At 37.8% G+C, this 5,875-nt stretch overlaps 1 non-coding gene across 1 annotated transcript; it reads right to left on the bottom strand.

The window, feature by feature from the left end:
- Positions 1-3,029: 3,029 nt before the first annotated feature.
- On the bottom strand, positions 3,030-3,133 carry LOC111828371. Its single transcript, XR_002832219.1, has one exon. It is a non-coding gene; the product is annotated as a U6 spliceosomal RNA (small nuclear RNA).
- Positions 3,134-5,875: the final 2,742 nt, after the last annotated feature.

Below are 5,875 nucleotides of genomic sequence, written 5' to 3'. Positions count from 1 at the left end.
CCAGCCAAAGGCAACCTAACACAGTTAATTGGATGTAGATAGCAGGGGAGGTATACATTAATTTAGAGAAAACATAGTTAATCTCTATTAAGGGTGAAGGAGGTTGACAGATTAAGATATTTACCCTACTTAAAGAGACAGCCCAGAATATTTGACTCCAACCCATAGCAGTCCATATGGAATGATTAGGGTAATGACTAAGCTTTTATACCCAAAGTCTCAAGTGGGTATAAAATAGCCTGTTTTTCCAGATTTCCTCTTATACATAAGTTACCAATGTTTTTAACTATGTTTTTACTGTCTCTTTTAAGCATTACCTTTCTTAATACAATTGAAATGTGATTAGTCCTTGGAGAGCATGTCACTAATTATGGGAAGGAAGTTTAGAGAAACCAAAATATTAGAAAAAGAAACACATGCATTAAAAAAAATAAACAGAACAATGGGATATGTCACATTTCATCAGATCTTAAGACACCATGGATTGTGAGGGGAAAAACTGGTTGATTTTTTATTAGAATTGCTGAAAACTCATTCCTTTTCAGAGTTCAAGGGTTGCCCTAGTTCTTGTTTATTTTGAACAGGACCTTTGGGTAGTTTTGTTATCGGAGAAATGAGTGAATGGGTTCTCTCCATTGCTAGTGGGAATGGGGTTCTTGGGGTGCCACTGGAATAAGCATTTTTGGAAGCCCCCACAGGAAATGAGATGTGGTAGAAAGCTTTATTTGCATGGAATTACATCCCTGGGATTCAAAGTCCCATTTCCCTTAATCCAGTCGTGGAAGAGGTGCAGTTGGGGATTCAGCAGAGCTAGAAGCAAAGCCAGAGTTTCCATTCCAGTTTAGCATTAAGCTAGCTGCAGTCCATTTGTCCATTGTGTGTGGGGATCACATGGCCTGGCCATGGACCATGTGGGCAAATGCAGGAGGGTGAGAGTCCTGCAGTCAGGAATGCAAGAGACAGGTGCATGAACCAAAAGGCAAGAGAGCAAAATGCTTTGTTTAAGAGATTATCTCAAACCTTCCTGTGCTTGCAGTGGCCACACAGACAAGTACTTTCCCTGTGTCACCCACACTTTACCGGGCATGCCTCTATTCTTCCTTTGTCCAGTTCCCTCCCCCAAGATCTGCGGGGAACAGTCCTGGAGAGTGTTAAACTGCAGCTTCCTGGCAAAGCTGCACAAACGGCATGCCCATAATATTTGGCCTTCCATTTGCTCCTTTCCAGTTATTAATAACTAGTTAATTACAACTGTATCAGTCTCAGTAATCACTATGTTCAATTGGTAATTCACTACTTTAGCAAAGGATCTAGGTTACAATTTATTATTTATTGAGTACTTGAGACAAGCATTTACAATTCTTAAAATTCTTTTTTTTAATATACTTTATTGATTTTTTTTACAGAGAGGAAGGGAGAGGGATAGAGAACTAGAAACATCGATGAGAGAGAAACATCAATCAGCTGCCTCCTGCACACCCCCTACTGAGGATGTGCCCGCAACCAAGGTACATGCCCTTGACTGGAATCAAACCTGAGACTCTTCAGTCCACAGGCCAATGCTCTATCCACTGAGCCAAACCGGCTGGGGCTTTGCTTTCTTTATGGATTATATAATGTCTTCAGGTCAAGATACTGGTGATTATGTGATTACTACTTGTAGTGACAGTTCCAAATTAGATTCTTTTTAATTCTTCCTTCCCGGTGCCCCACACTGACAGCCAGAAACATAGAAGTTCACTTTTGCAGCTCCATAGCCTTCCTCATTGTATTTTTATTGGTGAGAAGGGTTCATAACAGCTGGAGTGCAAGGCTGAACCCCAGGTAATGAAAGCAAGGGAAAGTCCAAAGAAACGTGGTCGCCAGAGTAAAACTGGCATTGGGTTGGTACCTGAGAGTAGGTGATACCAAGTAGGTATAAGAGATAGAACTTGAGAGAGAGAGAGAGAGAGAGAGAGAGAGAACTGGGAAAAGCTAACATATAGGAAGCGTGTGGCAACTGATCAGCAAGGGCTACAGAAATGTCATGGTTTGGTCAGGTAAGCAAAATGGCTAGCAGAGAAAAGACTAGGGAATGTGCTTTTATTAAACAAGTCTGGTCCCCTGGACCACAATTAAAATGCTAGGGAATAATATTTTAATTTATAAAACCACAGCAATAAAGAGGGAAAAGACCATAAGCAAACAAGATCTCAACAAAAACTTGAAGATGGAAGGAGGATAGCTATTGTATCGGAAGCAGACACCATTGATACTGCTTGCCTATGAAGATAAGGAGTTGAAGGAACCAGTTTGGCTGCAGGCTCAGGAATGCCTAATAGAATGGGAGATAGGGAGGGAAAGCAGTTCTCTCATCCCATACACACATTCCCTCTTCCCCAATCCCTGTGCACTGTCAACCAGGGACTTACCCTCCAGCAAGAGATGGGGAAATTGGCCCCAAGGGAGAGACTTCTGTTTCTTGGCATTTGATAATCCAACAGCAAAGCAAATATAACAGAGGTTCAACATTCATAAAATAAAAATGAGTAAAATTATAATTAACATAGGCAAATTTTCAATTATGTATTTCAATACCTAAGTAATCCATAGCACAAATGGTAGAAAATCAGTAAAGATATATAAGATTTTCAATTAACTAACTGATGTTTCTAGAACACTCCACCCAACAACAGCATGATACAAATTCTTTTCAAGTTGACAGTTTGGGGCTAGAAAGCAAGTTCCAAAAGATTTAAAAGACACACCTAGCCGGTGTGGTTGGTGGTCGAGCGTCAACCTAGGAACCAGGAGGTCAGCATTTGATTCCCAGTCAGGGCACAGGCCCAGGTTGCCAGCTCTATTCCAGTGGGGTGTGTGCAGGAGGCAGCCAATCAATGATTCTCATTATTCTATCTCTCCCTCTCCCTTCCTCTCTGAAATCAATAAAAATATATTAAAAAAATAAAGTTAAGATGCATATTGAAACTAATACTTGCTGTTTTATTTACAACTTGATAGAAAGGTATTCATCAGTTTTTTGTTTTTTCTTTAATATGGAATGCTTCACAAATTTGCATGTCATCCTTGTGCAGGGGCCATGCTAACCTCTGTGGCATTCCAATTTTAGTATATGTGCTGCCAAAGCGAGCACAGGAGTTCATTTTTTTGTTTCCATGCTGCTAGATGTTTTGGTAGGCCACATCCAAGAACTTGTAAGGAGACAGGAGTGGAGACCTCGCATAGTGATCCAGATCATCGTCTTCCATTGAGGATGATATTTCACCACTGCTTATAGAAGTTTGCAATTCTTACTTTTCCTTGGTACATCACTATCCATATAACGTTAGTGGATAGGATGGAGTAAATGGGGAATTCAGAAATTCACTGCAAAGTAGTTAGTGGAACACATAAGAGGTTTATTTTTATGTTTTGACTTTTTTTAAAATATATTTTTATTGATTTTTTACAGAGAGGAAGGGAGAGAGATAGAGAGTTAGAAACATCGATGAGAGAGAAACATCAATCAGTTGCCTCCTGCACACCTCCTACTGGGGATGTGCCCACAACCAAGGTACATGCCTTTGACCAGAATCGAACCTGGGACCTTTCAGTCCACAGGCCGACGCTCTATCCACTGAGCCAAACCAGTTAGGGCATGTTTTGACTTTTTTTTGTTGATAAATAAGCAGTCAATATTTGACTAGTGGTATGGAGTGTACCAAATGCATTTGCAAATGACTTGACAAAATGACTATATGACAAAACATCAAAATCTGTTATTACGAGAGCAGAGTCAAGTGTATCTTTTGCAGGTTAAAAAACTGCCACTAGATGGCAGAGCTGTAGAGCTGGGGGAAGGATTGCCACCATTCTCAGTATAATACAGCATAGCCGAAATGAGGTGGTGAAATAGGGGCACCAATTTCATATTCTTCAAAGAATTTCTCTTAAGTTAATAAACAATAATTAATTTTAAAAGCGAGTAAGCAAAACTTGATTTTGGTTTTGAAATATTTTTGCAACACTTTTTAATCCTGATAATGATTTCAAATTTCCCATACTGTTACAGAAATGTCTGTGCCTACATTTATAAGGCATATACTCACATTTCCAGTTTTCATTCAGGATACCGGTAACTCTACTCTTGGGAATTGCACACTTTTTCCCCAGTTCTCTCCCCATCATCTAAAATGGCTATGTGGCACATAGTATCATGATGTGTGGAATATGGTTTAGTTAATAAAATTTTGCTGTAGAATATTTTTTCTCAAAAGACCCCATATCCAAAACCAGTAAAATAAAGGGTTCTGCTGTCATTGGAATTCAAAGTGATTACATTCCTTTTTTTTACACCCCTTATAATAAGTAGAGGCTTAAAGTGTTGCCACAGTTTACATTTCCCTATTATTTTTAGTTTCCTTATTTACAACTTAATAAAAACCTTGAACAAAAATTATTCTTAGCCAGTAAAAATTTACTGATTGTCCTATTTGGTATATTATTCTTAACTTGGAAAGCATAATCTGAAACAACTTTTGACGTTAACTGAAATAATAAGGATTCATATCTAAAATTCTTGTGAAAGATCTTACTTATTAAGTATTATTAAAATTTGCGCTTTAAAATTAAAAAAAGAAATTCTAGAACTGAAAAATGTAATTACCAAAATAAAAAGCTCACTAGATGGGCTCAAAATCAGAATGGGGGCGGGAGGGGGGTGTATCAGTAAACTTAAATGTTAAATAATAGAAATTACCCAATGTGAAAGACAGAGAAAACATAGCAGCAAGAAAATGAACAGAGCCTCAGGGTCTGTGGGACTGCAACAAACGACCGACCTTTCATGTCATGAGGGTCCCAGAAGGGAAGAAGAAAGAATGTGGAGCTAGAAAGTATCTGAAGAAATACTGACTGAAAAGATTCCAGTTTGGGCAAAACAATTACAAAGGGAAATATGGGAAAACTATACAGACTCTACTCACATAAGCTTGAGAACTGAGGTAAAATGTACCAATCCCTCAAAAGCCTACTACCACAGCTCACCCAACATGAAACAGATTATTTGAACAGCCCTATACTTACTAAAGGAATTGAATTTGTAATTAAGACTCCCCCCAAAATCTCCAGACCCAGATGTTTTCCCTAAAAAATTATAGCAAATATTTACAGAAGAGTTAAAACCAATTTTATACAAACTCGTCCAAAAAATGGAAGAGGGAACATTTCCCCCAATTCATTTAATGAGGTCAGTATCCCTCATAAGTATAGATGTAAATCCTTCTCAAAATGTTAGCAAATAGAACCAATACTATTGAAAAATAATTATACACCATGACCAAGTAGAGATTGGAATATGCAAGGCTACTTCAACATTTGCAAATCAATCAATGTAATGTAGCATATCAACAGGCTAACGAGGAAATACTTTATATAATAATTATATGAACTGACACAAAAAAGCATTCAATGAAATACAACACCACACATTCATGATAGAAACTCTCAATAAGTTAGAAATAGAGGGGAACCATCTAAACTTGATAAAGAGCATCTACAATCCATACTTAGTGAAACAGTGCATGCTTCTCCCCAAGATCAGGAACAAGGTAAGGATGTTCACTTCACCACTCTAATTCAACATCTTATTTTAGGTCCAATTCAGTGAAATAAGGCAAGAAAAAAATTTAAAGCATACAAATTAAAACTATTCCTTTTGCTGATGGCATGATATGCTATATAGAAAATCCTAAGAAACATGCCCCCAAAGTTCCTAGAACTAATAAGTTAAGCACAGTCATAGACTACAAGATCAATATACAAAAATCTCACCAATATTTTTATATGTATAGAGTCTATACTATAGACAAATGTATTCTAAAATTTCTATGGAAAG

The sequence above is a fragment of the Myotis lucifugus genome, unplaced genomic scaffold (genome assembly GCF_000147115.1).
Source record: "Myotis lucifugus unplaced genomic scaffold, Myoluc2.0 scaffold_343, whole genome shotgun sequence".
Classification (NCBI taxonomy): domain Eukaryota; kingdom Metazoa; phylum Chordata; class Mammalia; order Chiroptera; family Vespertilionidae; genus Myotis; species Myotis lucifugus.
The sequence above is the reverse complement of the archived record's forward strand: the minus strand, read 5'-3'. Positions and strand labels throughout refer to the sequence as shown.